Source organism: Podarcis erhardii (genome assembly GCF_964252035.2).
Source record: "Podarcis erhardii genome assembly, chromosome: 6".
NCBI classification, from domain to species: Eukaryota; Metazoa; Chordata; class Lepidosauria; order Squamata; family Lacertidae; genus Podarcis; species Podarcis erhardii.
The window spans coordinates 49,114,397-49,124,321 of record NC_138510.1 but is presented as its reverse complement, the minus strand read 5'-3'; the positions used below and the strand labels follow the sequence as shown (position 1 = coordinate 49,124,321).

Sequence of the window (9,925 nt, the reverse complement as noted above, 5' to 3'; positions counted from 1 at the left end):
CCTCGCAACCCGCGGCGCGCGCGCTCTGCGCATGTCCGAGAAAGGCCAGGGGCGCGAGAGTGGCAGGTTCGAATCCTGGCCTCCCTTCCTCGGCCTTCCCGCCGTCCTCCGCCGCCAGCCATTTTAGCAGGACCGGGAGCAGAAAACGCCCCGAGTTGATGCCCGGGCTTCTGAGCCTACGCTGGAGTCTCGCCCCGAGAAACACAGAATAAAAGCCAAATGGAGCAGACCGAAGGGTCTCGCAGTCTGGCGTCGCTGCCCACAGCGGCTGCCAAGTGCCTGCCGGGCATGATCAGCATCACACGCTAATCCACGGAGCTATCCAGCTGATGAGGGCAGGACTCCGATGTACTGCCTCTGACCCTGGAGGTTCCGCTAGCTGCTACAAGTCAAGAGATTGTTCTTCTAGCGGTCGGTAGTTAACTAATAGCAGAGCCCTACTGAGTTTATCAAATTCCCTTTAAAGGTATGTAAGCTAGTAGCCATTTCTCCATCTGGAGGAAGCCGATTTTGTTTGTTTATGCATTGTGAGAAGTGCAGGATAACTCTTGCACACATTTAACTTGCGTGCATTCAGCTTTACACGCTTGGCAAAATAATAATAATAAAGGGTGGAGGAAATGACTTTGGCAAGCCCCACCCACCATTGAACCCAATGTGTTTTGACTACTTGTGATTTTAGCTTTATGCACTTGCCCCAGAATGCAACCCTTACATAAGTTGAGAGTCGTCTGTACCCCATTTTGTCCGGCTTGAAATGAATCTACTGCCAACCACTGTTGTATGGCCGCAATTTCTAGCATTAAGAATGTATCTCCGCTACTGGATTGGTCTAAAGGTCCATCTACTAGGCCAATGTTTTCTTCTCATGGTAGCTAACCAGATGTCTATGGGAGGGCTGCAAGCGGAGCACTCTCCTCACTTGTGATTTCCAGAAGCTGGTATACAAGAACATACCATCCCCAACGCTGGAGACAATATAAAGCCATTATGGTTAGTAGCAATGAATGGCTGTTTTCCTCCACAAATTTCTCTATGCCCTCATTTAAAGCCATCACTACATCTTATGGGAGTGAATTCTATAATTTTAACTATGTACTGTTTGAAGTTCCTTTCAAAGAGAAAAACTGCTCTCAATCCACTTTCTCTACATCATGAATAATGTTAGAATCATGTGCCCACCACCCAAATCCAGTCACTTCCCCCTCTTCATAAACCAAAAATACCCAAAACAAAAAATTCCTTCCAGTAGCACCTTAAAGACCAACTAAGTTAGTTCTAGGTATGAGCTTTCGTGGGCATGCACACTTCTTCAGATACACAGATTTTTTGTTTTGACTATGGCAGACCAACACAGCTACCTATCTGTAACCAAAAATACCCAGGCACTACAACCTTTCCTCATGAAGGTGATGGTCAATCACTTGTTTCAGGTATCTTTTCTGTACCTGTCCTAGCTCTAGGATTTACGTTTTGAGATGGGACCATCAGAACTGTACACTGTTTGAAATACAGACACGTAATAGCTGGCTGCTTTGTTTTCAGTCCTTTTCAAGTAATTCTTTGCTTAGAATATGCTTCCTTCCTCTCATAGGACTCCTTTAGCCATAAAAATGCCTTGCATTTCTTCACACTAGGAGGGTAAAGATATATGCAACATAAAATATATGTTGTAGACATGCAGTTCTCTCTCCCACACATAAACATGCTGGGGACATGCTGGCGCCACACAGTACATGGTAGTGTAAAAGTCCCTATGCATAGCAAGACAGTTTATATAGGGCAGCTGAATTATGTTGCTGGGAGCTGGAGAGGTGTGGATAGAGCAGGGGTCAGCAAACTTTTTCAGCAGGAGGCCGGTTTACTGTCCCTCAGACCTTGTGGGGGGCCAGGCTATATTTTTTTGGGGGGGGGAATGAACGAATTCCTATGCCCCACAAATAACCCAGGGATGCATTTTAAATAAAAGGGCACATTCTACTCATGTAAAAACACGCTGATTTCTGTACCGTTCGCAGGCCGGATTTAGAAGGCGATTGGGCCGGATTCGGCCCCCGGGCCTTAGTTTGCCTACCCATGGGATAGAGAAACAGTAATGACTGAAGATTAAGGCACTTGGGAACGCCCCAATCCTAAGTGCATTTACTCTGAAATATAAGTCTTGTGCAGTTAAGTGGAGTTTACTTCCACATCCGTGCTGCAGCCAGAGCGTGCCTGCCAAGCAAGGTGCGCGCTCAGAGACGTCTTTCCCATAGAGCTTAGTGGGCGCTGCCCCACAGCGCCGCCCTCTAGGGGCGGCCCAGCGAGTGGGGGAGTTGCGCGGCTTTGCCTGCGGCCTCCCTTTTCCCTGCACGCCGGAGCGTGCAGCTTGCCTCCCAAGCCCCGAAGAGGGTGGGTGGGAACGGTTTCGTCGGGGAATCGGAAGCCTCTCCCAGCAGCTCCCTGCCAAAGCTCCCCACCAGCAAGCGAAGACCCCGCCTCTCCCTTTTCGGGCGGCTTCCCGGCAGGCAGAAGGGAACTCCAAAGCGTTTGCAAAGACACTCCTCCTCACCCAGGAGCAGAAAGAGCTGCTGCCGCTGCGACTCAGTCCATGCTCTTTTCGGGAGACCCAGCTGAACTCTGAGCGAATTATTTCATGGGTTTGGCTACCCGCCCCCCAGACCCGTCCTTAGCTGTGCCCAAGTGCACTTTTGTTTCTCCCTTTAAGTAGCGTGGTGAAATACAGCGGGCTGCAAACGCTCACCCCGCACGCTGCGTGTGTGGTCGTGGGCGAGGACAATCTGCTGCTGTCCCGCCTCACCCACTCCGAGGGGATCAGGGAAGCCTGCGTGGGCGGGACGAGAGACGCTATTTCTGCCCCGGCTCAGCTTCCTGACCCCCACCCTCCTCTCCTCTCCGTCGCTGGGTTAAATGCCCTCTCCTTTCTGCTTTCCTCTGTCCCACTTTCTATCCAGTAAAGGAAGGGGTAGGTTCCCCACCCCACGCCCAGCTCTTGCCTCTCCTTCCCTGTAGTGAAATCTTGTGGAATTCCCAAGTTCAGGTCAACAACTCTGGGGAACCTTTCCTTAAAAAGGTCAACAACTTTGGGGTCCGCCCCTCCCCTTAAAAAGGTCGACAACATTCTGTTCCTGAGAGCACTAGGCCTGCTCAGCTGGTCTGGATCTTCTGCCACAGAGACAGAAGGCTCCCACGGGTATGGGAAGAATTGCAAGCCAGGGAACCTTTTGCATCCCTGAAAGCTTTTCCACTGCTCCACAGACTCCCCCCCCCACCCACACGTGTAGATCAATATCTTGCGTGCCAGCCAGCATCCTCCCGTCCAGCCTGCACAATGAATTCATCCATCACTTTGCTCTTTTCCTAATGAATATTTTCTCCCTTGTAAGGGTTGTTGCTAAAGTCTCTGCATGGCAATATTTCTCCTTCAGCATGTCACTCTGCTTAGGAGGCTGTGGTAGAGTTTAATAACAGGGCCTGCTGCTGCTGCTGCTCCTTGGTGATTTTTCCCTCTCCCAAATCCATGCTCCTAACCCCCCATCTCCCCCACTTCAGTGCCAATATTTAAAATAAGAGTTATAATACATCTCCTCTGTGAGGTTTTCTGCCGTTAAGAGGTTATTATAATGAATCAAGATGGGCTTCAAAACGCTGTGGAATGCCAGAATTACATTGCAAGGAAGGTTTTCTTGCTTATATGCCTATGCACACAAGGTGCAAGGAACTGCTCTAAGTCCCTGCCCTTCTTACTAAGAATGCATATAATGCTGCATTTTGTATTACCTCGTGAAACTCAAAAGACAATGCTGTTCAGTACAGATGTTATTTCGTTTACGTCTTTTGAAGGCACCCACATTCTAACAATGGGGTTAGCCTGCAGTTAGGCCTTTTAAACAGCAGCGGGAGTCACCTGCAGAAAGAACAAACTGAATTTATCTGAAGAGGGTTTCGGGGGATGAAGCACATGGTCAGAGTTCATAGTAAGCTGCGGGAAGGTTAACATTGTAACAAATACTTTTAAAAATGTGCCACACAGTTTAGAGATGGTGATAGTGCAGCAGTTTTTTAGACACTCATGCACGCAATGTCCTCTGGCCATGACACAAACCACATTATAATAAGGGGGGGGGGACACCCACATGCATTGTAGACCTTGAAAGTTCATGCTATAATAAATTTGTGATTCTATAAGATGCCCTCCTTTGCTATGAACCACAACCACAACCCCCCAGATTATTTTGTATTGTGATTTCATTATGGTTTGGGGTTCCTTGGTTGCTTTTCTTGTTGTTAAAGTTCATTGTGCTGTCCGTGTCATATTTATTCTGTAAATGCCAGTCATTCAGTTTGGAAAATTGGAAGGAAATTGACACATGGCAAAGGACACCCTAATTGTTGGGATTCTTTTGTTTGTTACGAGGTTTAAAAATATTTCACACAGAAAAGGCAAACACGTTGTCTTTTTTCTTTTCTGCCTAACTCCCCCTTGATGTTTTAAATTTATATCCCAACCTTCCTCCCAAAGCTGCTCCAGGGTGATTAGCAACAAATGATAGAAACAATAACAATGTTTTAAAAACTTATTTTATTGGATGATGTGAAAGTGTCCTTGATTGTACGAGAGAAATGCCTGCTAATGACTGTTGAAAAACATTTGTACATAAAATCTATGGATTTCTTTCTGATAATCAAGCTGTAAATTATCAGAGTAGGCAATAGGAAGCGTTTCCTCACACAACCCATAACAAACGTGTATAGCTCAGTTGGTTAGAGCGTGGTGCTGATAATACCAAGGTCACAGGTTCCATCCCCATGTGGGACAGCTGCATTTTTGCAGGGGGTTGGACTAGACCTTTCCTTAGGGTCCAACTCGATGATTCTGTAACTCACTACCACCATATGTACTGATAGCTTTAAAGGAGAGTTACATAAATTCATAAAGGAAATGTCTCTGAGTGATATAAAGCACCAACAGTAACTGGAGCCTCCAAGTTCAGAGGCAGTTTAGTTTTGAATAGAAGATGCCTGGGGAGAACAGTTGACCTTCATGCCCTGACTGTAGCCTTGCCTCATGGAAGCATTTGCACAGCCACTGTTGAAATCAGAATGCTGGAGAAGAGGGACCATTGGAATGATCCAGCAAGTCTCTCCCTCTGTTCTTATGCAGTACCCTGTGCCTGACGGAAATAAACTACACATTCAGGAACACAATCGGATAGGCCAGATTGGATTACTGTAATGCACTCTACACGAGGACGGTTTGAAACGTAAGAGCCCTGCTGGATCAGGCCAAAGATCCATCTAGGTGCACTCAGGTCCTCCTTGCAAATTTCCCATAGGCAACAACAATCGCCCCACTTGCAATTCCCAGCAGCTTGTTCAGAGGGATATTGACACTAGTAGTAAAACATAGCTGTCATAGTGAGTAACCCTCAATAGCATTATCCTCCATTAATTTCTCTACTCCTCTTTTAAAACCATCCAAGTTGGTGGCCATCAGCACATTGTCTAGGAGCAGATCCAGTTTAACTGACTGTGTGAAGTACTTATTTTGTCTGACCCAAATCTTGCATCCTTCCACTTTATTGGATGCACCTGGCTTATAGTATCATGCAGGAGACCAGATTTGAGCAGAACATGCAAGTCAGCATGTTAACCAGAGTATCTAAAGCATCACTTGAAGCCCTTCCCCAACTGCCCCTCCTGTAAAATACATCATGGGTGGACAAAACAGGCCAGAGCCTTTTGGTTGAACTGCCAGAATTTGGAATAGCCTCCCAAGAGAGGCCTACCTGGCTTCATCAGTTTACCTTTCAGCAAGCCTTTTGGGATGCTGCATTTAAACAAGATTTGACTTTTTTACCTGCTTGTTTTTAGTGATAGTTGTTATTATTTTTTAAATATATTATAAATTGAACATGTTCATTTCCCTGATTAATTCTCATAGACAGGCAGGATATAAATATTGGAAACAATATAAATAGGACAACCAGGAAATTTCCTAGCATGCCAAACTTCATGCTAGGGATTATTATGAAAGGCACTGACACTGGAATTAAATTGCTAGTTTTGTAATGCCTTGAAATAAATCTGCCCTACAGCTAAACATGGAATCCTGGTCACTCCCTTGCACAGAGTTGGAAGATGACAAAATTATCCAAATGGAAAATTCATCCTCAAAACAGCTACTATCCTATACACACCTACCCGTGTGAGTATAAACCATTAAAAAAAATTGGGAGTTACTGCACGATTGTAGGCAGGTTTTTGTAATTAGCATTTTGTGTGTGTTTCCTCAGGATGGCTTCTGCTACACTATCTAGCCCTAATGTGCTATAAAAGGGAACGTTTATAAATCTTGGGTACAGAGCTGCAATGGCACCCCATGCAGGCATTGGACTGAAATTTCCCTAAGTGCACAAATACAATAGGAGACCAGTCCCCTCTGTTTCGTTGCTCCACTTTTTGATTTCCTGATAATATTCTGAAAAGCAAACTAAGATAATAACACGCCTTGCCAATGTTGACACAAGCTCAAACTGCCCCAGGTTTAAGGGGGCAGGAAGAGATACCCATCAGCACACAGGATGTTGCAAAGCCACCAAGGAAAGCAAGATATATTTTTCTTAGTCTTTAATGGAAACAACCTCAACGGCTTAAGCATGTAGAAAATAATACTGTCAAGTTCTCTTTTCCTTTCTTCTTCCTCCTCCACCCCCTTTTCTTTGTTTAGGAAGGATGATAATACAGTTGTTGCATGCTGGAAACTGTACATTGTATAACCACCAAACAACAACAAAAAACAACAACCCCAAACCAGAAATGAAAGCAGAAACAGGATATCCTTTACAATGAGGAACATGCAAGAATCAAGGTTAGTGTTATAGAGTTCCTCAGCAGAACTCAGGGTTTTTAATGCATTGCTCAGATTTTGATTTTGCCCCTTCTGGAAGAAGCTCATGGTGCCAATAATGGTCTAAATGTTCTGGAGCAGCAAGGACATGTCAACATCTTCACTTTTTAAGGCACGGATAATACTTTCAAAGGCCACATGAACGTACAGGAGGGCAGGCATCTTGTTCCTTTCATGCTGGCAGCTGTATAAACAAAGCCTGATATTCATTCTCTAAATATTAAATCAGATATATTTAAGTTCACAGCATTTGAAAAACCTGTAGTTCTTTTTTTTTTATTTGCCTTCTTGCTTCTGGGTGTGGCAGGTATGTACACAGGAATACGATCATCAAGATCATCTTCACAGGGTTTAAAACTACGTAATTTTATATTAAAACAAAAAAACTCCAAAAGCTCAAGCTCTCAGTTGTTTATAACAAGTGCTAAAAGGTGAGCAATATTTTCCAGGTTAAATGTTAATACATGGGGTCAAAGTAATGGGACAAACCCTTAAAGATACAACTCCAAGACACATCATTGTACTCACAGAAGATTTACCTGATAATACACACATTCAATCGAATCAGTACTGTGATAGAATGACCACATACAAACAATTGAAATTGGATAAAGCTATCATGTCAGTTAAAAAATCCAGAATATAAAAAGTCTCTCTCATTTTGTTCAGAAAATCTTTTCCTTTCGTCTAAAGTTTCCATTATTCTAAAACTTCACGAGAGCAGCAACACCCTATTTACTTATTTACAGTGCTTTTTTCTGGGGGTACGCATACCCCTAAACATTTTGTGAATCTTTGTACTTTTGTCCATTAACTGTATTTATTTTTCCCAGTTTGAACTATAAAATGGTGCTTTTCTTGAGTCAAAATGACAGTACCCCTAAACTTTTTTTTTTTTTAAGAAAAAAGCACTGCTTATTTATATATTAAATTTGTATATCTGAATCATGGGTGATCCTTCTTGACGGTACATTGAAGATGATGAAGACTTGTATACTGTACAATAGCAGCTAATAGGAGCTGAGATATATTAGGCATTTCTAATGGGACCAGGCTGATGTTTGTGACTGAACTTGGGATTGTTTGATTTCTAAACTATTGCTGCAGCAATTGTTTACCTTTGGATTTTTTTTTTTTTTTTACAGACTTGATAAGCAATTGCCAGTTGCAATTGTATGTTTATATATGGATATTAAATTTAAAACGATCAGGCTAGATGTGTATGCATTATCGTTGCAATCGTTTGTGTATGCTGTACAAATAACATGCCCCCTTCTTTCAAACAGCAATGCTGCTCCAAACCAGTTTGTAAAAATGAATGTGGGAATTTGAGCAGGGAAACCTGGGCTGAAGACCCAGCTCAGCTGTGAATGCAGCTGAATGGACTGTGACATGGTCATAATCTAACCTAAGTTCCCACATGGAAATGAAGCTGACCCAATAGAATCAATATCAGAACGCATTTCTTGTCAATGTGCCAATGAGACTTTTTGTTCTCCTTATTCAGTCATCATTTCTCCTTGCATCACAGGAGCGAAATTAGCCGAGGTAGGGAAGATCTCTACATTTCTCTGGAAAGCAACAGGAGACAGAGGATGCAGTAGAACACAGCATTATGTGAACCATTTTGCAGGGAAGCTGATAACATACACAATGCCTATTTATGCCGCAAGTAAAGGAATTTGGCATCTACAATAGCATCTGTAAAATCCTTCAGAATCCTTAAAATTTCTTACCTAAAAAGAAAAAGAAAAAGCAAGTTTCTAGTCCTCATAATACTGATTGACTTAAGAGTAGTTATGGATTTGCTGGTGAGCCAGAAACCAGAGGTAAAATTGGTTGAGGATTTCACTTATTTTTACAAACTTTCTTGCCCCTCTCTTGTTACTTTTCAGTTGCTCTAAATCAGTTTCTCCTCTTTCCCAATTCTATATTCAGCAAGAGAGGGAAAGAAATAAAACAGATTTAAACCTATTTTAACAAAGCAACAATATTTATCCACTTCAGTATTTGTAGGCGTTTTCTCGGTTTGATTTTGTGTGTGTGGAAAAATCAGTGCAGTGTAGTACAGAAAGTAAAGACGTTGGTTCAGATCTCCTCACTTAGCCTTGATGACCCTTGCCTTGTCTTTCCTTCTCTCCCACCACTCTATGCCACCGAGTTATTGTAAGGAAAAGAAAGGATAGCCTTTCCTCCACGTATAGGTCCAGTGCCGAGGAAGAGTAGGACAGAAACCTGTAAATGGCTATCTCTTGTTTATTCACCTCTCAGATGAAGTTCTGGTGGCTTTTGAAAATCTCTGGATCTGACTACTAAAATCATTCCAACATAGTTATCAGTGGAAAAAGAAATTGTGCTTTCAGCTGAGTACAGACAGTTATTTATCTAGAAGAACAGGACCTATTCTTCTTTACCACTATTGCAGTACTAGCCCTAGTCCAGCATTGAAAACTCATGGAAGAGCTGCAGGATGCACCAGTCAGGGAACTAGACAATGAATTTACTGTCCCCCTTGGAACAAGAACATTCCTAGGAAACTCTTTACTCCACACAGAAGCAACTAAGCCCAGTGCCACCTAGTGGCTACCCTTTATAATGACACTATCCACATGACAACCATACAAATCTAAAGGGTGCATGGGAAATGCCTCTCTGCAAGTCAAAAAGACACCTGAAGTGGTTAAAGTAGACTGCTGCAATCAATTTCTAGTGTAGTCAGTTTCACATCTAAGAAAAATCTGTATTTTTTCTTCTTTCCAATGAGGATACTCAACTCCCATTCAAAAACAAACCCTTCAATCTTTAAATTTCCCAAATGCTCTGGACATGGAAAAAGAAAGGATGTGTTATTTATCATGGATTCTACTCACTAAGCATCCCTATCAGTCACACATCTATCTACTGCATCTATCTAATACTAACATTTTTGCGGGTTGCTGACCTCTCTGTAAGCCAGCTTGGAGTAAGCGCACTACTACTCAGCAACCTACTAAACTAGTTTGAGCAGGGACTATG

At 43.2% G+C, this 9,925-nt stretch overlaps 1 long non-coding RNA gene across 1 annotated transcript; it reads left to right on the top strand.

Annotated features, from left to right (window-relative positions):
- The first annotated feature begins 43 nt into the window (after positions 1–43).
- Positions 44–8,408, top strand: LOC309344177. Its single transcript, XR_014157640.1, has 3 exons — positions 44–66; positions 876–993; positions 6,099–8,408. It is a non-coding gene; the product is annotated as an uncharacterized lncRNA (long non-coding RNA).
- The last annotated feature ends 1,517 nt before the right edge of the window (positions 8,409–9,925 follow it).